Genomic DNA, 26,420 nt, shown 5'->3' on the forward strand with positions numbered 1-26,420 from the left:
ATAGCCATGACAGGACAGGACAAGGGTTCATTCATAGCCGTGACAGGACAGGACGAGGGTTCACATGCGGCCTTCATAGCTGTGACAGGACAGGACGAGGGTTCACATGCGGCCTTCATAGGCCGAGGACGAGGGTTCACATGCGCCTCCATAGCCATGACAGGACAGGACGAGGGTTCATTCATAGCCGTGACAGGACAGGACGAGGGTTCATTCATAGCCGTGACAGGACAGGACGAGGGTTCACATGCGCCTCCATAGCCGTGACAGGACAGGACGAGGGTTCATTCATAGCCGTGACAGGACAGGACGAGGGTTCACATGCGGCCTCCATAGCCGTGACAGGACAGGACGAGGGTTCATTCATAGCCGTGACAGGACAGGACGAGGGTTCACATGCGGCCTCCATAGCCGTGACAGGACAGGACGAGGGTTCATTCATAGCCGTGACAGGACAGGACGAGGGTTCATTCATAGCCGTGACAGGACAGGACGAGGGTTTGCATGCGGCCTTCATAGGCCGAGGACGAGGGTTCACATGCGGCCTTCATAGCCGTGACAGGACAGGACGAGGGTTGGTGAGTGGATACCACTGACACCTCCGGAGGTTCTGCAGCGGTTGCCACCACCTCTGGACGTTCTACAGCAGTAACAGTCTTACAAAAGAATTGCCTAAAACCATGATTTGCATTACAATGGATAAACTTAACTGATCTAATCACGGCCACACTTTCTATGAACTCAGTAACCATATATAAAATATAATATAAAAAAATGACTGAAAGCACACAAAACAAAGCACAAAAGATTGACTATAAAATCAGTTAAGGATTACTCAGTGAATGAAAAGAAGAAACAAAAAGAACAAGGAGATTAAATACAATCAGTTGGGAATGCAAATGAGTTAGAAAGTACTGTTATAGACACCACAGAAACACGATAAATCACAGACACACACATGGATAATACAGACACCAATGAAACACAGCTGGATTAGACAGACTGTTATTGTTTTCTGTTCTTGATTGCAATAGACACTATGGGTTACATATTGTTGTTTGTTATTAAAATTGTAATCATTTCACTGTAATGTTTTAAGCTTATTTTAACTGAACTCAGATTAATTGCTTGTACTTGCATTTGTTGAATTAAAATAATGTTTTTATCTTAAATAAAGTTTTCTCTTGTTCTTCTAATGTGGAATGTGTTGTTTTTATGTCATAAATCTTTTAAATGTGAACTAAACCGTCAGAAAAAAAGATGGTGATATCTCTGGAGATGGATGTCTTTGGTAAGGATGGTGAATAACACTAAATTCAGCATGGATTTGTGCTGAAGAAAAGTTTCATCCTTCATGATAGCATCCCACAGAACACCCATTATGAAGCCCCAAATTCATAACCGTAAAAACTCTGGTGAATAGACTCAAAAACCTTCAAACAAATGTGTTGTCAAACATGTGGTACTTCATTCATGTTTCATTTGGCACCGCATTTGTCAGTAACACAGTTGACAAAATAATGAATTAAATGTTAATTTTCATTAATGTATTTAAAAAGTCATCAGAGCTTAAGTTTGCCAAATAATTATTTTAGCATATTAAGGGGATTGTTCAACCACCTAGTTTATTTATTAAAAAAAGAATACTGATTTCCTGACTTTTTGGCTGACATGAAATGCACCCCTAAATATAGAGTGGCTTGCGCTTGGCTTTCACATCCAGATCAGCTGCTTCTCAACCCGCCTGACAACGAGAGAAGAAGAAGAAAGCGAAACTGAAAGTCTGTAGATGACACGCCTTTTCAGAAGAACGTGGAACAGAACCGTTTCCATCAAAGTTATTGGTAAGTCAAGTAATGTCCTCTCGGCATTATATATTGTATTATATGTTATATTCTATTATTATATTACGCTCAAACGCGAACCGGAGTTTACTGGAAGCGTTTCCTCAGCGCGTCAGGCACAATTCACGAATAGCTGATATTAGTCACATAACGTATCTATTTTTATTTTTTTTGTAAAATAATAATTTTAAGATTTTCTCGACGCTCGCATCGCCCAAACGGAGTGTAACTGTTTTCTTTAGCCTTGCTAAATGCGTTTTCTGCTCTGCGTGGAAAACGTCTTAGGTTACGTATGTAACCCCAGTTCCTCTTCAGGAACTCGAGCTGCGTCCAAGAACGCTAGGAGAACGCCTCCAGCGTGACCACGCTCTGATACAAATGTAATCTGTCCAAAGGATGGGCGAGAGGTCACGGGCGGGTGACGTAATGGCCAGGAGGCATAAAAGCACACTGTAAAAAATGATTGTGATTTTAACAATAAAAAACTGTAAAATACCACAGTAATAACCTGTTAAATGATTAAGAGTAAGTTTCCTTACTATATACAGTGAATAACTGTAATAGATCTAACCTTTGTTTTCGAGAAAGTAGCCTCAGAGTCGACACTCATAGACTGTGTCTGAAACCACTCCCTACACCCTCATTCACTAGTCCTACATTACTTCACTATATAGTCCACTAGACAGAGTGATTGAGAACATATGAGTGAATTCAGACACTGATGAACACCTGCTGTTAACAAACACAATCACTGAAGGAAAGAACAAGAAACAAAACTACAACTGACATACAGCCACAGCCTTAAATGAAATCAACTGAAATAAAACAGCAGAGGATGATTAAACAACTCCACAAACAGCATCACCAGCTCCACTTATTACTAACCAGTTTGACTTCATTTCTGTCATATATCTACGAATTAACAGAGGTTTATATTTTATTTCAAATGTTTTGTTTGACCTCACCATCTTGGTGATCGGTGTTTGCTTTAGTTATGCTCTTGACCCTTGACTCTTTAAGGTTAGTTTTTCTTTGGCTGTTGTGACTGTGTTTGTAAAGCACATTCGTTATGACAAGAAAAGCCAAGAGGAATTGTAGTTAAGTAGTTTTGGTTAAAACTTAAAAGAGGTGGTCATCATCAGTTAGTGTCAAACAATATGGGAGATTTGTAATTAATTTCACATTGTGTATGGTAGTAATATTACTCTACAAATTAAGCTGACAAACCATGAAAGAATTTAAAAACCTTTCATTCACAAAACCTTCAGAGCCACAGCACCATTTAGAAACACAGACATCAGGAATCAGCACATGAACCTCAACAATGGTGACTATTAATAATAAAAACAATTCATGCATAAAGCATGCTGGGTGCCAGTACAAAACTCCCAGCATGCACTGCAGCATGAATAAATTATGCAGCTGAATGTTCTTAATATTTTCTTTATTTGCTTTTATTTTGGTGTTGTTTTTGTTGTTACTTTTCAGTAGACTGTTTTGTGATGTTCAGAGTTGAACCGTTTTTTTTTTATATCATTTTTGATTGTCACCAATTTTGAGATTCATACGCTGATTGCTGATGTCTGTGTGTGTTTAAGTTCTGCCGTAGTTCAATACATTCATTTGTGCATATTCTGGTTAGAGCTGTTTCACAACATTTGATTGCTGTAGTATCAATGGTGCAATTAACATATTAAACGTTTAATAAGAGACTTAACATGGGATAATCAGTGAATTAAACTAGATCATGTTAGTTTTGACATCACAAACATCAGTCTCCGATGATGACAGATTCGATTGGTGCTTTTGCTTTAAAAACTGTGCTTAATAAAAACAGCTAATTAAAGCAACCAAACAAAAACCAACGTTAAAGAGTCACGATTCAAGATTCCAACTAAAGCAACCACTGATCGCCAATATGGTGACTTCAAATGAAAGTACAACAACTAAAATCTCAATAAGAGCTTTTGTACACATATGACATAAATAAAGTAAAAGTGGTTAGTAATAAGATGCTATTTGTGGAGTTGTTTAATCACCCTCTTCTGAAATCTTGAGAGATGTCATGTGTTTTATTTCAGTTGATTTCATCTTGGCTTTAGCTGTAAGTTTTGTTTCTCTGCTCTTGTTTCTCGTTCCTTCAATGATTCTACTTGTTAACAGCAGGTGTTCATCAATAAAGCTCAATCCTAATTTAATTAGTCACTTAATTATCTCATTAATTCATCACTGCTTCAGTGTTACTTCAACACTCTGTAGTGTGGACACATAGAAGTGCTCTTTAAAACTGAGGATTTTGCTGTGGGATTAAAGGGGTTAAATTTGTGAGATGACAAAACATACTGTGAAATCTAATTTTAACAGAAATATACCGTAAATTTAATTTACGGAAGCAAACTGAAAAAAAACAGTAGATTACTGGCAACCACAGCTGCCGGTGTTTCACCGTAAAATCAAGACAAAAAAACAGCAAAATACTGTAAAAGCTAACAGTCAACTTCCTGTTGTGTTTTGTGGGTCACCATTGTGCTGGAGAGTAGAGCCTGTGTTTAAGTCAAGGACGGACAGAGAGACACTGATGTTATGCTGCATGTTGCTTTATTTAAAGGCAGTAACTGTGTAGTTACTGATGTAATGAGAATATCTTTGATAGTTTTGATCACGTATGTATGTGCGCTGCTGTTATTTGCAAGAGATTTGAGTTGAATTGATGGCTTTGCATAAATCAGTAAGATTTTCTTCATGGACTTAAACAAAATAGTTCTCAATGCTCTTATGCTCACATTACATAAACATTACAAATATTAGTTTATAAACAAATGGCAGTTGGATAATTTAAGCGTAGTCGGTTTCTGCAAATAAAATGAGTTAACTGAAAGGTTTGTGTATTAACATTGTATCAGTTAATGAGATACGGTTTTTCACTGTAAATTTAAACAGTTCTGTAAATCCTAAAATTTTGCTACCGTATTTTTCACGGTAAAATTCTGGCAACCACAGCTGCCGGTATTTTTCCGTAAATTTAACAGATTTTTTTTCACAGTGCACGTGCGGTGGAACCGGCGTCAGCTTCAGGAATGAAGCAACCGCTCGTAGGGATGCCGGAAGTATGGCCTTGAGACGCAGCGTCTCGTTCCTCGAGGAACTGGGGTTACATACGTAACCTAAGACGTTCCTCTTCAGGAACTCGAGCTGCGTCCAAGAACGCTAGGGGAACGAGATCCCCACGCCGCCAGACTGACAAATCCCTGCCTAGTGTGGATGGAGCACAGCTAGGGCGAGAGAAAAAAGGCCACAGGTGGCTAGGTGAGCGGGGCCTGCGTCCCGAAGGCCAACTTCTGAAGAGTGAGTCTTGATCCCCAAGAGGGAGAGAAGAGGACTCGAGGCTATGGAATAGCATCCTGATCCACCACATAACAAACGCTCTCTGGCCGGAGGCCTCAGCCTCTGGAGGAAACATGTACTAGGGGGTGTCTACCCACTGAAGGTCACCGAGAAGGGCGCGGTAGGCCGGTATAGCCGCCACGTAAACCCTCAGGGTGGAGTGGGTTAACCCTGCGGAGGAACAGGCCCGCACAAACTCCAGAACTGTACCAATCGGGCAGTTGACTGGGTCGAGCTGGCAACCTCTGCACCATGAAGTGACACTTCACTTCAGGGTGTACAAGTCCCTGTGTTGAGGAGAAAACATGTAACTAGGGGTGCCTACCCACTGAAAGGCCACCGAGAAGGGCGCGGTAGGCCGGTATAGCCGCCACGTAAACCCTCAGGGTGGAGTGGGTTAACCCTGCGGAGGAACAGGCCCGCACGAACTCCAGAACTGTACCAATCGGGCAGTTGACTGGGTCGAGCTGGCGGTCTCCGCACCAAGAAGTGAAAAGTTCCACTTCAAGGTGTATAGTTTCCTCGCTGAGGAGCTCTGGATTGGAGGAAGGTCTCAACAACCTCGGTTGGGAGACCGGAAGCTATGGGCTGTGCCCCTCAGGGCCACACCCACAACTTCAAAGCTCCGGGCGGGGTGACAGACCCCGCTTGTGAGGAGATCCTCCTGACGGGAATCTCCCATGGAGAGCCGTCGAGGAGAGAAATCAGGTCCGAGAACCATACTCGGCCCGGCCAGAACGGTGCTACCAGAAGTAGACTGACCTCGTGCCAGCGCACTCTCGCCAGAACTCCCGGGAGCAGAGCGTTCGGGGAAAAATGTACAGACGAAGCCTCGGCCACGTCTGTACCATGGCATCCAGCCCCAGTGGAGCTGGATGAATTTAGAGAGTACCAGAGGGGACCTGCGCTGTATACTTACCTGAGTAGCGAAGAGGTCCACCTGAGCCTGGCCAAACACTCTCCAAATGTGCTTCACCCCCTCAGGGTGAAGCATCCATTCCCCGGGCCTCAGCCCCTGCCTCGACGGGATGTCTGCTCCCACACTGAGATGCCCAGGCATGTGAACTGCTCTCAGCGAGAGGAGTTTGTCCTGGGACCACCCAAGGATCTGGTACGCCAGCCTGTGCAGGGGGCGTGAACGCAGACCTCCTCGGTGGTTGATGTAAGAGACCACCGCAGTGTTTTCGGTGCTATCGCACCAACACCAGCGATCTCTAGGTCTGGGAGAAAGTGTTTCTGTGAAACACCGCCAGCATCTCCAGGCAGTTGAAGTGCCACATGAGACGGCGAGTACTCCACAGACTGCGGGCAGGGTGAGGGACACGTCCGTTGCTAGCGTACGCAGCAACACGGAGCTCCCAACACCAGGCCCTGAGACAAGAACCAAGGATGTCTCCACATGTCTAAGGCACGTAGGCACCACCACGTGACCTTGATCATGTGAAGCGGTTTTCCCCTTGGGGAGAACCCCTTGGTCTTGAGCCACCACTGTTGAGTGACTGGCCTTCTTTCACTCTCCTGACTGCTGTGAGGATTGACTCGATCCGAGCAGGGGACACACGTGCCTGCATCGTGGTCGAATCCCACACCACACCAAGATAAGTGGTTCTCTGTAATGGAGAAAGCACACTCTTCTTGGCGTTCAGTCTTAACCCCAACACTTTCATGTGAGCAAGAACAACATCTCGATGTTGAGCCGCCATCTGCTCTGATAGAGCAAGAATCAACCAAAGTGGATATGCGGATGCCTTGTAGCCGCAACGGAGCTAACGCGGCATCCACACACTTTGTAAAAGTGCGTGGTGAGTGTTAGGCCGAAGGGAAGAACCCGATATTGGTGAGCTTCGCCCTCGAAAGCAAACCTCAGGAACTCCCTGTGAGTGGGAAGGATGGAGATATGGAAGTATGCGTCTTTTAGATCGATCGCGACAAACCCGTCCTCGGACCTGATCTGAGACACGACCTGTTTGAGCATCTTGAACTTCAGTCTGCTGACTGAGTGGTTCAACTGATGCAGATCTAAAATGGGACGCCAACCCTTCATCCTTCTTGGGAACTATGAAGTACCGGCTGTAGAACCGGAATCTCTTTCGTGAGGAGGGACCACCTCGATGGCCTCCTCTCTCAAGAGAGTACTCTACTTCTCGTTCCATTACCAGAACCTGCTCGGGGCCCACCAGAGTGGGATTCAACCCGTTGAAAGCAGGCGGAGGAGAACCAAACTGGATTCTGTAGCCTCTTTCTACAGTATGCAGGTCCCATGGAGACACATTTGGCAGTAGTTTTCACGCTGCCAAATAGTCTACTAAGGGAACCAGTTTCTCAAGACTGGCCTCTGGTATAACCAGGGCGGCTAGCTCGGTGTCCTGGAATGGCACGCTGGCAGGAGACAGCCAAACTAGCTGCTCTAGAAACCCCTGAAGGGGGTGGCGAGCATCTCAGCTCCGCTACGTTTGGCCGACGTGGCAGGGTTGGCAGACCGATCTCCTGAGGGCACTGAGGAGAGACGGGCACCGTGTACCGCGGTGTACGCCGCTCTTCCCAGAGGGCCTGCCCTCATAAGTTCTGGGCCATGGGCACCAGGACTGCCTCAGCCGAAGTCTCCTATTGAAGCGACTGTCCTCAGACTCACGTCATCTTCAAGGAAGACTAGACTGGTAGAACCAGAGCCTGCAATGCAGGACCCAATGAGACACGCTTGGCAGGGGCTCCCACACCGCCAGGTGCCTACTAAGGGAACCAGTCTCTGGAGACTGGCATCTGGTATAATCAAAGCGGCTAGTTCGGTATCCTGAACGGCACACCGGCAGGAGAAAGCCAAACTAGCTGCTCTAGAGACCCGAAGGTGGCGAGCATCTCAGCTCCGCTACGTTTCCGGGCGGAAGAAACTGAGATGTATGCTCGCTGGAGATCGCTGCGCCCTGGAACACTGTACGTGGCAGGGTTGGCAGACCGATCTCCTGAGGGCACTGAGGAGAGACGGGCACCGTGTACCACGGTGTCGCCGCTCTTCCCAGAGGGCCTGCCCTCATAAGTTCTGGGCCATGGGCACCAGGACTGCCTCAGCCGAAGTCTCCTATTGAGCGACTGTCCTCAGACTCACGTCATCTTCAAGGAAGACTAGACTGGTAGAACCAGAGCCTGCAATGCAGGACCCAATGAGACACGCTTGGCAGGGGCTCCCACACCGCCAGGTGCCTACTAAGGAACCAGTCTCTGGAGACTGGCATCTGGTATAATCAAAGCGGCTAGTTCGGTATCCTGGAACGGCACACCGGCAGGAGAAAGCCAAACTAGCTGCTCTAGAGACCCGAAGGTGGCGAGCATCTCAGCTCCGCTACGTTTCCGGGCGGAAGAAACTGAGATGTATGCTCGCTGGAGATCGCTGCGCCCTGGAACACTGTGCGTGGCAGGGTTGGCAGACCGATCTCCTGAGGGCACTGAGGAGAGACGGGCACCGTGTATGCCGCTCTTCCCCAGAGGGCCGGCCCTCAGAAGTCCTGGGCCATAGGCAGCAGGATGTTTTAGCCAAAGACTATCCAGCGAGAGTGACGGTCCGCAGATCCACCTTCTGCTAGAAGGCCTCGGCCGGGGCGCCACTCTGACTCCAACATACTGGGAGTACGAGAAGTGACGCTCCCTATAGGAGGAGCTGGAACACGGTTGGGGCTGCTCCGCCCAGCAGCCCCTGCTGACCACATCAACCTCCTCAGAGGAAGAGAAGTAAAACATAGTGCTCTTACCGAGAAAATCCCAAGTTTTCTTAGGCTCCTTACACATACACATCTAACTTCTCCTAGTTAGATGAAATAGATCATTTAATTCCTCAAAATTAAATGGAGAAAACAACCAGACAAGTAAACACGGTCTGATATGAAAGGATTCATGAAACGAGCGAGAATGACATAATACACGCGTCGCCTCGGCAACGGCGCTGCAACAGTGAGCTCTCACTCAAGGGAAGAACCGCACCGCGGGGCTTCCAGCCCAGCGAGCGCTAGATCTGGGGATTGCAGGTGGAGAGGCGAACCCGTCTCCAACCCGTCCGCCAGATCTATATGCGATCCCGTGATCTCATTCGCCGCCGTGCCTCAGCAGCGGCGGACCGGTTCCTTTTTAACCGCGAGATCATACGGCGGGGAGAAGCACGATCAGCCCCTTTTTTTCGAGCTGACAGCGCGAACTCCGTTCCTAAGCAGGGACACTGCTATAATGACAACCTCGTTCATAATAAGCTTGTGCAAACACTGCGATTTTACAAAGCTCATCGACACCCTTCACCACGTCTACCTCCTCGGAGAAAGACAGGCGGAGCGTCGCGCCCTCTCTCTCTGGGGGGAAGTACCCGCGGGGCTTCCGAACCCAGAGAGCGGGCGCTGGATCTGATGGGAAGGAAGAAGATAGGGGCTCGCCCGTCTTCATTCCCTCCACCTGATCCATCTGCGATCCCCGCGAGCGCAGCCGCTGCTCCGCCTCGGCGAAAGCGGGCCGGCAACGCAAGGAACGCATGTGAAAGCTCCCTCCTCAAAGAGAGCCCTCTGAGAGTAAGCATACGCAGCGACAAACGCTCACAAGCGGGCAGTCAGCTCCCTCGAGAGCTGACTCTGCGTGCTCTGCTCTCAAGCAGACCACACACGGACTGTTAGTGAAAAACACAGCCTGTAATGCGATCTGCTCTCGCCCAAGTGCTAGTTTCTCTGCACTTTAGACATTGTGGAGCTTATTTCAAGTGACAAACAACACTAAATAAGACTCACAACACAGATCGACAGACACACAGAGTAGCGGTAGCTGAATGACAAAAGCTGACGCCGGTTCCACCGCACGTGCTTTTATGCCTCCTGGCCATTACGTCACCCGCCCGTGACGTCTCGCCCATCCTTTGGACAGATTACGTTTGTATCAGAGCGTGGTCACGCTGGAGGCGTTCTCCTAGCGTTCTTGGACGCAGCTCGAGTTCCTGAAGAGGAACCGTTATATATGGATCTGTGAGTCATAAATCATCGCACAAAAACAAAAGTCGCTACGGCTGTTTTTAGATGAGCCTATTTCTGTCGAAACTGTGAGCAGGAGTCATACCACATCCGAACAAGCTAGATTCTGTCAGGAGCAACTAAATGCTCGCATAGAGAAGAAATGAAACACGAACGCTGCTGTTGTTGTCTGCTAATGTGTTACTACTGTGTGTTATTTCGTTATGAGATGTTACAGTAGCGCTTGTTGTATTGAATAGCATATTCTGATTGTCTGATAAATGTGGGCTTATCTTTATTATTACTACTGTATTTCCTAGAGCTGGAAATTATAGATATTATTATTATTATTTATTTATTTTTATATCAGATTAGTCACACCCTTTTTGTGTGATTAATCACACACTTATGAAAATAAGCATCTACCATTTATTTTGATTCATACATTCATTGCCATTATTTACTTATCCAGCCAAACCAAAAGACTGAAGGGTGATTCTCACTAAACTGTATTTTCTACAAGCTTATGTCAAGATAAATTAAAAGGTTTTAAAAAAAAAGAAAAAAGATTAAAAAAAGGACACTTGGAGACTCTGAAAGGACACCAAAGATCCCAAATATATAAATTCATAAATATAACTGATAAAAATAAATAAATAAATAAAAATAAAACTTACACCGAACAGGGCCACATGGAGACGCCAAAACCCCTCAACCAACCGCACTGAGCTACACTTTGGAGGAAGTGTGGGCATAAACCTGTGTAGGGCCTTAACAAACAACAACATTTGTTTGCTTTTACTTTGAACCTGAGTGGTTGACATATAAGTCTAAAAAAAAATATATATATATATTTATTTATTTTACAAATCAAATATTAGGCATAACAAATATTGAGTTGTATTGTACTGACTCTTGAATTTCCAAAAATATTGTGGTCTTTTAGATTTTGTATTGGAAATTGGACTTATTCAAATATGGTGCAACATAAAATATATAAAATGAAAATAGGATATATTCTGTTTAAGTAAATAATTTCACCATAAATCTTTATCATTCTTATCTTAAGATTTAACTTTTTTTTTCTTTCATTTTTCTAAATCATCATGCAAAGTAAGACATCTCTCCTCAGACTTTCCAGGTATTTTTGATTAATTCTGACAAACCCTGTTATAAATATAACAAAATGCTTGTGATTATTGCTGATACTATTTCTCTTTTGTTCCATTTACTTTTTTTAAAATGATTTTTATAACTAAAAAAAGTCAAAATTTTTGTCACAATTCTAATTGTCACACCATATGATGAACTGCACCACACCACAATTTTGTCAATGCGAAAAAAGTGTATTTTATATGCATTAAACAGTTCAATTCAAATGAAGCGTTAGCGTTAGTTCTGGCAGGTCACGTGAGTCAGGCTTGCATCGGCTGATTCTCAGCTGATCACATCTACCTACAGGAATACAATACCTATCGCAGCATTCCTATATCAGCTCTGTTCAGTATTAATCAGCAGCTTTTCCCGCTTGCTCAGGAGCAAATTAGACGGCGAATTCCATCTCTATGGGAAAGCATTCAATCAGGAATTTTGTGACAGGGGTTCGTTCAAAGTCATGTCACTCGGTAGTAGGGCTGGGCGATATAAGCAAAAATTCATATCTCAGTATTTTTTGGCTGATGTGTGGTATACGGTATATATCTTGGTATTTTGTATTTTGATTAAACAAATAAAGTGAATGTAAGCATGAAGGCATATATTATGTGCAAAAAAGGGTTAAAATCGCATTACATTCTAACATTGTAACATTGCAATCTAAAAACAAAAATAATGCTTTTAAAACAGAAGTTAAATTTACTAAACTAAAATTGAAAATAATAAAAAAGCACAGACTAATTGAGTAAAAAGACTATTTTGATTACCCCATTACACTTTACAGTTTGTGCTATCATACATAGTAAAACCTCCAGTGTTAAATCAACACTCCCAGTGTATATATAATCCACACTCAGAGTGTTAAAAAGTAACACTGAAGCAGTGTTAAAGTTAATGAGATAATTAGTTTAGTAATTGGTGATGATTGAGCATTAATGAAGAACATCTGCTGTTAACAAACTGAACCATTGAAAGAAAGAGAAAGAAGAACAGACAAAAAGAGACGAGACGAGCAGAAATACAAGAACTACAGCTGACTTCAGCCACAGCCTCAGATGAAATCAACACTAGATAAAAGCAATTAAATCTCTCAAGATCTCAGCAGAGGATGATTAAACAACTCCATAAACAGCATCACCAGTTACTAACTAGATTGACTTTAGATTTTGATGCGTTAGTTTTGTTTGAATTACCATTATCGAGGTCAGTGTTTACTTTAGTTGGGCTCTTGACCCTTGACTTAAAACTTTACAATTACTTTGGCTGCTGTAACTGCGTGTTTGTTTAGACATGTTAGTTATGGCGCAAAGAAAAAAAGCCAAGCGAAAATGTCATCAGGAGTTGCTTATGTTACTAAAGACATAATCAGTGTATAGTGGCTTGAATAACTGGTTTTACTCCGAGTATAGTCACTGGTAGATTTATTAATTAATTTTGAGATTGTGTAGTTTAAGACCTGACAGTTTTAATATTAATCTAAAAGACTTGAAACTTATTCTGCACTGAAAGTTTACTTTTCTTCATCAAACAGACTTCAAGAATCAGCATATGAATCTCAACAATGGTGACAATCAACATAAAGCTCCATGTTGCAGTGCATTCTGGGAGCACCAATCAAAACTCATCCATGGCTCCCAGCATGCAATGCAACATGAATAAATTATGCAGCTGTCTTACTATTTCCTTTTATTCTTACTATTTTGTTGTGACTTTTAGTAGCGTGTTTTGTGATGTTCACAGATGATCTTTTTATCTGAATATGTTGATTATCACCATTGTTGAGATTCATACGCTGAGTCTTGATGCCTGTATGATAATGCAGTTTGGACATTTTAGTGCTGATTTACTTTTAAAAGTCTTTCAAATTAATCTTAAAAATGATGGATGAAGCTTTATATTTTATGCGATCAAAATAAAAAAAAGTAATCAATCAATGACATGCTCTGAATGAAATCAGTTACAGAAATCACTAAATGATGGTGATTTCTTTATAGAAGTCTAACCATCAACACCCGAATGCCATAACTAACATGTCTAAACAAACACGCAGTTATAACAGCCAAAGAAATTGTAATGTTTTAAGTCAAGGGTCGAGAGCCCAACTAAAGCAAACACTGACCTCGATAATGGTAATTCAAACAAAACTAAAGCATCAACATCTAAAGTCAATCTGGTTAGTAACGTGTGAAGCTGGTGATGCTGTTTATGGAGTTGTTTAATAATCCTCTGCTGAGATCTTGAGAGATTTAATGTCTTCTTTTATCTTGTGTTGATTTCATCTAAGGCTGTGGCTGAAGTCAGTTGTAGTTCTTGTGGATTATATATACACTGGGAGTGTTGATTTAACACTGGAGGTTTTACTGTGTACAAATACACTTACTTGTCGGTTTAAAATCCTACATATGTCACATTTATTTTCCAGCTACAAACATTTCAGCAAAATGTATATTTTAGTCAGAGTTATTGCGCGTGGCGGCGCTCATTCTAAATGAAGTCTGTGAAGTTTAGCGGAGAATCGCAAAGCAAAAGCTCACGCACTTCTGACTGCAAAGTGGAAATATTTCCATGGCTTTCTAACATTTACAGATGGAGAATATACCTGTGAAGTGTAAGTTATGCATTTAGGAAAACAGCACGCCTCAAACACATTAAAGGGGTCATCGATGCAAAATTCACTTTACAAGTTGTTTGAACATAAATGTGTGTTGGAAGTGTGTGTACACATCCATCCTATAACGATAAAAAATGTTAAATCCCTATTTTAAAATCCGCTTTCTCAAATCAGGCCGTTCTGAGAGTCCTGTCAGAATGATGTAGTTCTGTACAGGCCCCTCCCACGATCGTTGATTGACAAGTCGTCTTACCTTAGACCCGCCCTGAGTGAGCTGAGAGCTGTCCACCTCCAGTGCAGGGAAGACAAGATGTCTCAGATTAAGCTGATTAAGCTTTAGTTGTTGGATGTAATAATGAATATAGGAGTCGTCAGTTACTCCCGACATCTGAGCCGCTGAAGACGCAGAGGATTAACATTACTTTCGCTTTGAAGGGAATCCACCGATCCCCGATCTACGTAAATGCGTCTATGTTTGCGTGAATCATTCGTGATCCAGCTTTATCTACAGAAGAAGTGAGTATAAGGGTTTTTATGAATCTTTGCAAATCACCTTTCCTAATAATGTGCTAGTTAGCCAGTTTTGCGGCTGAAGTTTAGTAATATGCTTCATAGATATATACCTAGATGCCTCATTATGGACTGTTTCTATGGGCCGCGATACGTAAGCCATCCGCCATTTTTGGAACGGTCTGCGAATCTTTGAGCGCATTGACTGTGTGCTTCTACAACAGCAAGTTATACGCTTGTATATCTTTGAATATTCATTGATTATTATGGTGAATGCGAGATGGCTGACGCGTCATCGTATCTGGAGCAGTCGAATAGGGACCTACACATATATATGGTCTGCTCGTCACTCCACAGAAGAGAGGGGCGGAGTCAGCAGAGCTCACTAGCAAAAACTGGCCTGCCAGCAATAATATCTGGCCCGCGCCCGCAGCCAGATTATTGTGCTAGCGGCTGGTTGTGAAATAGACCTGTCATGACAGCAACAGTTAGGCTACTCACAATCAGAGTACGTGAGCGGAGCGGTGTGATTTTGACTGGAGTGAGGAGCAGATTTTTTAAAAGTCGGGAGTGTCGTGGTTTTCACTCGCTCCAAGAGCGCTCCATCACGTGTACAATTCATGCCAACAACCCGTAATATAACTGCATATTTAGCAAGAATTCATAAGTGGGAAGTTATAGTTCTCAAGGAATTTGTTTGTTCCTTCTAGATACTGAATATTTTCAGCTGAAAGCATGATTTAAACAAGTACTACAACACTTATTCACACGCAGTCGCTCTCTCAATAATGCATTCAACAAATGTAATCTTACAGAATGAGCAGAAATTTGTAAGAAATGCATCGATCCATAGGTAAAAAACGAAAACCTACTGTTATTTTCATCACAAACAAAATTATACATTTTAATGCTGACAACCATGTTTGTCATGGGGTAGGAAAAAAGTTTGAACTGTTCCAATAAGCCACTTTGAAACTCTCCTATTATTTTATTTATTTTATTTTTTAATATACGCTATGAACAGAACTGTGATATTTCAAATATACTGAAATACTTTAGCCGCGGAGCGGTGTTTCTGATATCAGTGAGCGAGGAGTGCAGCCGGAGCGGAGCGGGGTGATTATTAAATGCTCGGAGTGTGGAGGGAATATTGTTGCCGCTCCACTCCGCTCCACTCCGCTCACATACTCTGCCGGACAGCGCCACACAAATGTGGCTTTTTGTTAATAATGACTGTCCTCCTACAGGATTTAACACAGAGTAACAGCTCACTACAATTTACAAAAGACACTGGAACAGTCTGTCACAGGCAATTCTTTATCAATTAATTTCTTAAATTATCCTTTAACTATGTTCTGGCCCGCCATCTAGTGGTGATTTTTTTTTTTTTGGGCCGATGCCAAACTTATTTGCTGACCCCTGATTTAAAGAAACATGGACTAGATCAGCGTGCTGAAAACAGAGCTGTTTTTGACAGGGTAAAGAAGGTGTCTTTTTACACTACCACTGAGAAATTTTAACCAAAGTATGTTATAGACTTTTCATTAATAATCACCCTAAAAATAATCATATCAACTTGTGTAAAATGGCCATCTGATGACCCCTTTAAACAGCACGAGTAGCGTCTCTGTCAGCGGCACACGCAGCCTTTCTGTCAGAGCATCTGAGTGTGAGCCACTTTAAACTGAAATTAGAAGCCATAGGATACTTATGAGATTTTTAAAGCCCTTCATATAAAGCTTGTCACATGTTTAGAACAAATTGTATTATGCACTTTCTATGCAGCAGTTCAGTCTGTATCCTCACTAGATATTTTTTCAGATACGCTCATATCAAACTACTGTATATCGATATTAACGGTATTGCTTCATATCGTAAATATATCGATATATCGTACAAACTCGATATACCGCCCAGCCCTACTCGGCGGCCATCTTTGAAACGCATTATAGGTGAGCTCAGATGGGAAAGACTGTACCTCGCATTGGCTTCATACAGATTATTTTATCAGAGAATATTTGTTTTCGACATGACTGACTTCATGTAAAAATAGACACTTCAAGATTTCTTTAGATATGTTTCTCGTGTCATCATCGTTCACTTTAGTGACTCATTTCAGGAAGATATTCACGGAGACTGAGAATTCAGAAAGCGCACCCTATTTGTTTTCTTTATTTTACAAAACCAAAAAATGAATAAAAAAAGTTTTGTTGATATTAGTGTATACAAATAATACTCATGTAATTTTTCAGTCAATATTAAATTAATGAAAGTACTATGAGTTTCACTTTGTAGTGTATTTTTTTAGGTTTGGTAACTTGAAAAGTAAAGTAAACTTGGAAGTAATTTGAAAGTAAAGTAGTTAGTAATCTGATTACATTTTAAATGCAGTAATCAGTAATCAAATTACAATTTTAAAGAAGTAATTAGTAATTTGTAGTGGATTACTTTTTTGAGTAACTTACCCAACACTGGCAGTCAACACAGCAGCATTCATGTTTAATTTCTTCTCTATATAAGCATAGATGCTCCTGGCAGAATCTAGCTTGTTCGGATGTGTTTTACAGCACCGCTATGCTGCTCCATTCCACTTCCATTCGGCCTCTCGAGGACAGATGCAGTCTGCATTTAACAGCGGCGGTGACAAGGTTCCATTCAGGTCCATGTACATTTTGATAGTTTGTTTTTCAATTTGAAATGAAATAAGCAGAAACAAGAAACGGTCGTTTTTTCTTTTTTTTCATTTGTTCCAAAAAAAGGAAAAAATTGATTTTGGCTTGATTCCCGTTTTTTTGGTTCACGGGTAGGAAACGGATAAACGACTTCAAAATTAATTTTCCCCTTGTGGGTGGTCATGACACGCCCCTTTCTGCCGATTGGTCAACCAAATCTGAGCCCGTGACGTCATCCTCAGTTCGTTCAGCAAAATAATAGTCCTCTGCTGCTGCACGGAGCAGGTCCTAGATCGGGCTTTCTTCTGTGCAACCTAACGCGTTTCACACAAATATTTAGGCCTATTTCAGATATTTTAATCTGCACCCAGCCTGTTTTATTTAGCTGTGCGTGTAGTTAAATCTGTATGGTGATGCTGCGCTACCCATAGACAGCGCAGAATGTATGAGAAGCACAGATTTTATAAAAAGAAACAGACGTAGGGGGTCCCCCAGATATTTTTTTTGTAAAAACAAAGTCTGACAAATCTGATTAAGCTCATGCAGTTAGGATACGTTACATTTCGTTAATTAATTATTTACAGTCATTCATGTGACTGAAGTCTTTATTGTTGTCAAAATGTAAATGCCTCTATCAGGGTTGGCGCACAAAATGAGGGGACATGCAAATTTTTTTGCGGTGGGGGGGTTTACTTTGAAAATAAAATAAACCTGTTTCTAAACTTTAATTGATTAAATTTAAATTATGTAGACTACTAGTGTAGAAGTAGCCTAATTTTCAAATGCAACGAATAAAACGGCAAAAACACAAACACGAAACTTGTAAATAAAATAATTTGATATATATAGCCTACAATTTAATAACATATAGCCTAGTTAAAATAACCTACTGGAAGCTCTCTAGTTTTGGTGTTTAAAGCTAAAAATACACTCTAAAAAACACCAAGGGCTGGGTAAATATAGGACAAAACGCATTTGGGGTTAATTTTACCCAGCAACTTGAGTTATTTGTTTAACTCAGCTAATGGGTTGATTCATTTTTATTATAATATAGCTTCTTTTTTTACTTCATACATGAAATAATGTTTACAGATGAACTTAAATTCTCTTAACTTTTGTAAAATACTCCACACAACGACTAGTTTGCATGATGACTTTCTTTATTTATCATTTACAGCATTGTTTACAGCATTTACTACATTGTGTTTGTCGTTTTTATGTATACCGTATACATATTGCCTATTTAAACAAACATTAAAAGTAAAAATTAAACAGAAGTAATTCATGTGTAATCGTCCAGCCTCTGTTATTCGTTTCCACCGTAACGGCGCTGGCTCTCGTGCCCGAGCTTGAGTCGTGTTCGGTAGGTAACTGCTCACAGCTGAGACCGCCGCCCTGCGTTTCACTCATAGCCGAAATATACTGCCACTGCCTCCATGAAACTGAACGATATACAGCACAGTAACGATTTTATATATACAATTAAATTTACACAAACCTATATTTACCGAAGAAATGCATCAATTCGATGGCACTTAGAACCGCTCTCTCCAGAAAACTTCCCCGCAATAAATAACTCAACCGCTGGGTTACGTCTGACCCAGGAGCTGGGTAACACTAAAACTACCCAAAAACTGAAAAAATAACCCAAAAGGCTCAAATCAGCATTTTTTAGAGTGTAGACTATGAAAAGTACACTTAAATTTCTGAAAAAAAGAATGTTGATCTCATAAATAGGCTACACGAGCCTGATTTTTGTTATAACTTGCAGAATCTATATACATAAAAAAAAGAAAAAAGTAATTAAATAAATAAAAAATGCATTGATTGTGAAAAAACAATGCCAGAATGAAGCCAGAACTGCCGAATTTAAGCCAGATTTGGCCCAGACTCTTGTTATCTGGGAAGCCAATAAGAATATTAATGTAAATTTGTTCACGCACAGTAAAGATTTTCAACTGATTAATTGCTTATTTTAGTTTTCTGCATGTTTAAAAAAAACACAACACATTTTACATTTTTGAGAGGAAAATAAAAGATAATTAGGTAAAATAGGTTTTGTAGTTCATGCGCATTCCAGTATCGACTGAAAAAATCATAATGAGCAAAAATATGCCACAGTGGACCGGTGCTCACGCTGAATGGCACGGTGAACGGATTTGCAATGAATAGCCTATAGTGTGCATTTTTTTGCTTATTTAATTTCAAACTGAAACACAAACTATCAAAACACACACGGACCCATTCACCTCAGGTGTGCCTCATCACACGCCACCAGACCTGGCTGTTTATGCACTCCCACAAAATACTGGATTACTCAGTAAATATACATCCATGACATTTAATATTTTGGCTTTTATCACTGTACATAAATTCTTCTTTCTTCAGAAAAAAAAATATATATATATATTGACAAAATCAAAAATTTGAACTGGGAAGGTTTCTGAAATGTGGTTGATTCGACACAGATCCCAGTAGAATTTACGACAGTGATGATATTTTGTTTTGCTTTTACATAAAACTCATTAAATATTACATTTGCATTTTCATCACAGGTTTGGTCTTAAATTTCACATAAGGTGGTATTAAAAAGGTCTTAAAAACTCTTAAAGTTAACCTGTTTATATCTGTAGACACTTTGTTGCAATAATCTAGTAAATCTGTATTTGCCCAATATGGCGTTATTTGTTAATCTATGTAGCATGTAACATACTAGTTTCTCAAGAAACATGCTATATTGTGTTGTTATAATTTTTACAAATAAATGTTGATCTGTTAGCTATATTAAGATTATTTTGACATGTTGTGCTATCATAATTGTGGAATTGTCAGCAAATTTCAGACAGTTGTTTATTTGTTACTGTTCAGTATAGAAATGTTTCATATAATTTCACTAAAGGATTGTAATATTGTTTATATCTAATTTGCACAATTTTTACTCTATTTCAGATCACACACACACCTTTTTACCTTGTGCAGCCCAATTGCTCACAGATGTGACCCAACATATTAACCTTTTTTTTTTGGATGTAACTCTCCGAGCCCTTACTCACTTACCGGAGTCACCAGTTTTCAAGGACTGTCTGAACAATCCAGAGCTTCTCCTTTACAAAAGCTGTTGCAGAGGCTTTGAAGAAGGACACGACTGCTGAAGTGAAACTAGACGATGGCAAACTGCAAAACAGACTGCATCGAAAGGCCTCTGGCTCTGGCCTTTGCAAAACTTGGTTGTTTTGTTGGTAGACATCCATGTGTGTTTCTTTTATTGGCTATGTGTGTAGCTGCTGGCCTTGGAGCTGGTTTCATGTTTCTTCAGGAGAGGAAGGCAAATGATATTGAAGACCAGTTCACGCCCGTCAATGGACCTGCCAAGCTGGAAGGGCGATTGTGGTGAAACATTTCCCACAGTCTGAAGAGTTTTCTCAGTTACGGCTTGCATCTGAAGGCACTTACGCCTCTTTGATCATCACAGGCTTGCATGGAAAAAATATATTAACTGAAGCAGCTTTTAAAGACATTATTGAGTTAGACAGACAAGTGAAAAGTTTAGAGACAGGAAACACGTTTGAAAACCTCTGTGCCAAAACAAAGGGAAGGTGCATGCCAAATGCAATTTTAGACATTATAAATTACAATGCTACTGAAATAGGTTCTACAACTATAACATATCCGATGAATAATGGCACATTTTTGGGAACAAGTATCGGTGGTGCAGAGCTAAAGCCAGATGGCTCAGAGATAACCAGTGCAAAAGCAGTTAAGCTTTTTTATTTTCTAGATGAGGAGAAGATAAATGAAAACTCTGACTGGCTTGATGGCTTTCTAGAACTCCTCTCAAACTACACAGAACAGAAAACGGTAAGACAGAGAAATGATTGTGAATAATGAGTTATATCTACACATATACAGATACCTAATGATCATTGTTTGTGTAAAAGCACCTCATATGACATTATCTAATCAACTGGTCAAGCACCAAAAGTAATTTGGACAGCAATTCAAATGTACCAAGTTAATGAACTGAATACACATATATTTGTTTGATTTTTCCGCTTGTCATGTCCTGTTGTAATTTGTAAGAATTAGTTCTGCATTGTGATTCGACATAATAAAACACTTTTGTGTATACATACAGGACACAATTATATGGAACAGTGTTTTGCTGTTCTTTTTTTCCACAGGTCCATGTGTCTTACTTTACATCAGTATCAAGACAGAATGAGTTTGAGACCAATTCAGACTCTGTCATCCCCCTCTTCTCTGTTACGTATTTCCTGGCTATTACAATTTCGGTTCTGTCTTGTTCGAGGTATAAAGAATTAAAAATAATCACATAAGCACTATTCATTCTACCGCTGGCTATGTCATTTATCCATTGTGTCCTTCCACAGGTTAGACTGTGTCAGGACAAAGGTGTGGGTGGCCACGTTCGGCGTCCTCTCCGCTGGTATGGCTGTGTTGGCCAGCTTTGGACTGCTGCTGTTCTGTGGGATGCCATTTGCCATGACTGTGGCCTCAGCCCCCTTTCTGATTCTTGGTAAGGCCTGGGACACACTAGACGATTTTCAAATCTTAACTATTTTAGACAACAGACATGAAGAAAGTTTCAACCAATTTTTAGCCTTATAATCCTCTGAACGCACACTAGATGATTCAACCAGACCACGAGACCACACACTTGAAGATTGTAGCACCGGTTTCACAGTGATACGAGATCTCACGGAGACTCGCAAGATCAAACGTGACGAAAGAAGAAAAACAAATAGAGGATAATCAGCGTCGTTAGCTAGCTCTCCTGGCACTCGTTCTGTTGTACAGTGAAAAAAACAGAAAAAAAAGGGTGATGTTGTGTCTCATACTCTGCTTTCGTGGCATGTTTATGGCTGCCAGGTTTCAGCTATAGAAGCACACAGAATCCGGTAGGTGATGCTTGCTCGCCCTCATTGGCTGTCGTGGGTATCACATCAGATCAAGAGTTTGTTTGACATTTACAGTTTGAGTTCGGGACGCACCGTCTCAATCGGGAGCAGTTAAATAATCGTAATGACACCACACAATAAAGGATTTTTGGACAAAAATTTGTTTGCGGCAAGCCTCGAATCGGGCCACACCTCCTGATCGTTCAAGGGTGTAAATCGAGCCTTAAAATCTTCAAGTGTGTGGCAAGCCTAAGTGTCATTCGTTTCCTCAACTAGTAGGCGTCCCACAGCTGATGTTCACAGGCTCACAGTCTCTGCTTCCCTCCAGGTGTTGGTGTTGATGACATGTTCATTATGATCTCCTGCTGGCAGAAGACTGAAGTTGATAAAGCCGTTGAGGTTCGCTTAGCAGAAACGTATAAAGAGGCCGGAGTGTCCATCACGATCACCACGCTGACGGATGTGCTGGCGTTCTACATCGGTCTCCTCACTCCGTTTGGCTCAGTTCAGTCTTTCTGCATGTACACCAGCACAGCTCTTCTGTTCTGCTACATCTTCAACATCACCTTCTTCGGCGCGTGTCTTGCACTGAACGGAAGGCGAGAGAAAGGCAACAGACACTGGCTGACCTGCATGAGAGTCCCAGAAGCCAGTGGTGATGGTAATGTTTGTTGTGTTGGTGGGGCGTATGATAAAAACACACGTAAGGAGTTTGAAATGCCAATGGATTCATTCTTTAAAAACTATTACGGCCCTTTTCTGACAAGAGTGTGGGTTAAGGTGCTCGTGTGTCTGATCTACGCCGGGTATTTGGCAGTCAGTATCTACGGATGCTTCCAAATACAGGAAGGTCTAGATCTGAAACATTTAGCGGCAGACGGCTCATATGTTGGTGATTACTATGACAATGAGGATGAATTCTTCTCTGATTTTGGTCCAAATGTTATGTTAGTTATAAAGGATGAGAATTTTCAGTACTGGAACCCAACTGCTCGCAAAAGTCTTGACTTGTGTTTGGAAAATTTTCAAAATCTGACAATGGCAGATTCAGGCATTCCACCTGTTTCTTGGCTGAGTGCATACATGCAGTTTGGACTGCGTCCTGGTTTCAATTTAGACAATGAAATGCAATTCAAAAGCTATTTAACTGCATTTCTTAATCTTTCTGGTTTTAGTCAAGATGTTAATTTCACTAACAATCAAATTCATGCATCACGTATGTTCGTTCAGACGGTGAACATCCGCACAGCGATCGATGAGAAGAACATGCTCAATGCATTTAGAGAAACAGCAGAAAAATGTGGCAAGTTGCCTACACCCGTTGATCTGATTGTGTACCACCCCGCGTTCATCTATTTCGACCAATATGCCGTCATCATCAGTAATACAATCCAAAATATAGTAGTTGCTACATGTGCGATGTTAGTTATTTCACTCCTGCTGATCCCAAACCCTCTATGCTCTCTTTGGGTGACATTTTCCATCGCATCTGTCATTGTGGGAGTGGCCGGTTTCATGGCATTGTGGGATGTTAGTTTAGACTCTGTGTCTATGATTAATCTTGTTATCTGTATCGGGTTTTCTGTGGACTTCTCTGCTCACATTTCCTATGCTTTTGTGTCAAGTGAAAAATCCTCAGCAAATGAGAAGGCCACGGATGCCATTAATAAACTGGGCTATCCGATCGTTCAGGGTGCGGTGTCCACTATCGCAGGTGTGGTGGTGCTCGCGGCTGCCAAAAGCTACATCTTCAGGACCTTCTTCAAGATCATGTTCTTAGTCATTCTGTTTGGGGCCGTCCATGGCATCGCATTCATACCTGTGTTCCTCACCTTCCTCGGCACTTGTCATGAAAAAAAAAAAAATCTAACAGAACACAGTGACGCGATTGCCTGTAAGCTTGTGAGTCTGAATGAGTGTCCTGATTCTGACTATTAACTGAGCTTACATTTCTGAAATTTTTATTTGTAAAATGTATTAATCGTTGTTAATTTCTATATACTCTTGTGCTCCAGTGTCAATTTAATTACAAAATAAATGTAACTAATCTGTTACAGCTACTGAGAAAAAAAAAAAAAAAGTATAATTAAATTACAGTTACTTAGCAAAATGATTACAAAAGTATTATATATTTTATATCCAAAGTTCTGTCATGAAACTGTAGATGGCACAGTCCGATAGGTCAAACTCAATCTGACATCATTATGACATGGCAAAACTAATTGGTTCTTTTTGTATAGGCAGCCAATGAGCATGCTGCTCAACATTCAGATACTTTGCTAGTGCTTGCTGTAGCAGTTGTAACGGTCTTCAGAGAGCATCAGAAATCAACATCTAAGACAAGTGAATGCTCTTGTACTCTATATCACTGTGCATATTGTATGGTCTGCCTAATTAATTTCAAAATGAGCAACCATACAAGTTTAAAGTGTCATGTTAGCAGTCTTGCATTTGTACGCAGGAGTGAAATGTTAAGCATATTATCAGTAGCTTTTACACATGTGTTTCTGTTCTCTCTGAGGACACGCTGACAGTAACAAACATTAGAACAGGTTTAAAGGGCACTTATTATGCAAAATTCACTTTTAAATGGTGTCTGGACATAAATGTGTGTTGGTAGTGTGTGAACACAACCACCCTACAATGATAAAAATCCACCCGCTCCTTATTTTTTAAAGGGGTCATCGGCTGCCCATTTTGTACAAGTTGATATTATTCTTTAGGGTCTTAATGAAAAGTCTATAACATACTTTGGTTCAAATTTTGTAATAGTAGTGTTAAACGACACCCTTTTACCCTGTCAAAAACAGCTCTGTTCACAGCGACCTGTTTCGTGCATTTCCTTTAAATGCTAATGAGCTCTGCTCACCCCGCCTCTCTTTGTGGGCTTATGAGCAGTTCTCTGTGTCTAAGTTTTAGCCGCTAATTAGCACATTATTAGGAAAGGCAATTTGAAAAGATTCATTAAAAAAAACCTTATACTCACTTCTTCTGGAGGTAAAGCTGGATCACAAATGGTTCGCACGAACATAGACACATTTAGGTAGACTGGGGGCACGTTCCTTTAAAACAAAGGTAATCCACTGTGTCTTCAGTGGCTCAGATGTCGGGAGTAAATGACGACTGCTATGTTCATTATTCAATCGCTTAGGAGACATTCTTGTCTACATCTGCTCCGGCGGTGAAACAGCGGCAGACTGATAACAGCTCACTCAGGGCAGGTCTATGCTAAAACATCAGTGTCCGTCAATAGTCATGGGAGGGGCCTGGGTCTGTGTGACGTCACACAGCCAAGAATCTGGGAACAGCTTGATTTGAAAAAGGGGTTATGATTTATGGCGATTTAAAAAAAAAAAAAAACCTGGGTGGACTTTTATCAGGTAACACTTTATTTTGATAGTCCACTTTAGACATTCTACTAACAGTAAGTAACTTTGCAACTACACGTCAACTAGCAGTCATTAAGAGTATTAGTAGACACTCTGCTTAATAATTCTAACACTTTATTTTGATGGGTCCACAACATACAACATACTGACTATGAGAAACTTTGCAAGTATATATCAACTTATTCTACTAACCCTAAACCTACCCTAACAGTCTTCTCTGAGAGTTAGTAGATATGTAGCTGCAAATTAATGAGAATTAGTTGACATGTAGTTGCTAAGTTACTTATAGTTAGTAGAATGTCTAAAGTGGACTATCAAAATAAAGTGTAACCTTTTATCATTATAGGGTGGTTGTGTAAAGACACATTTCAGTTCAAACAACATGTAAAAGTGAATTTTTGACCCCTTTAATCCCCATTAAACCAAATCAGTCTCACTAGGAGTTTCTGCCCTCGGGAAGTTGTGTTTGGTTGCACGCTGTCCTCCATTTTCTCCATGCTTGAGCAGCTGTAATGTCAAAAATGTCTTGTAAGCAATCTCGGTGTTCTGTGTTTGGATTTAAGACATAAGAGTCTTCAGTTCCTCCCAACATTAGTTTTATTTTTAAAGGTAATGCACCTCAAAATCATGTTGTTATAGTGCTTAGCTAACGTTTTAACAGTATTTGTGTGTGTAGTTTCATTAAAGCGCATAGTGAACGTTATCAAAGTATTTGTGTGTATGTGTATTGCTCATCCATCATTGCAAATGAGCTGTGAAAACTCTACATAACTGTATCAAATAACCATTCTGAGACGTCCTGGTTCATTCCCATAGCTGTTTCTTCTGCCAGAGTCTCTCTTCATCTGCGTCAGACTCTAGTTCATACATGTATGGCTGAACAGTTCTCTCGCTTTGAGTCATGTTGCTTTGACTGGCTGTTTATTGCTGTAGGTATGCAAAGCAGAGATGTATATGCTACAC

The 26,420-nt window shown here is 41.2% G+C and overlaps 1 pseudogene; it reads left to right on the plus strand.

The window, feature by feature from the left end:
- Positions 1-1,759: 1,759 nt before the first annotated feature.
- LOC131529716 (patched domain-containing protein 3-like) lies at positions 1,760-24,852 on the plus strand (annotated as a pseudogene).
- The last annotated feature ends 1,568 nt before the right edge of the window (positions 24,853-26,420 follow it).

Source organism: Onychostoma macrolepis, chromosome 22 (genome assembly GCF_012432095.1).
Source record: "Onychostoma macrolepis isolate SWU-2019 chromosome 22, ASM1243209v1, whole genome shotgun sequence".
Lineage (NCBI taxonomy): Eukaryota > Metazoa > Chordata > Actinopteri > Cypriniformes > Cyprinidae > Onychostoma > Onychostoma macrolepis.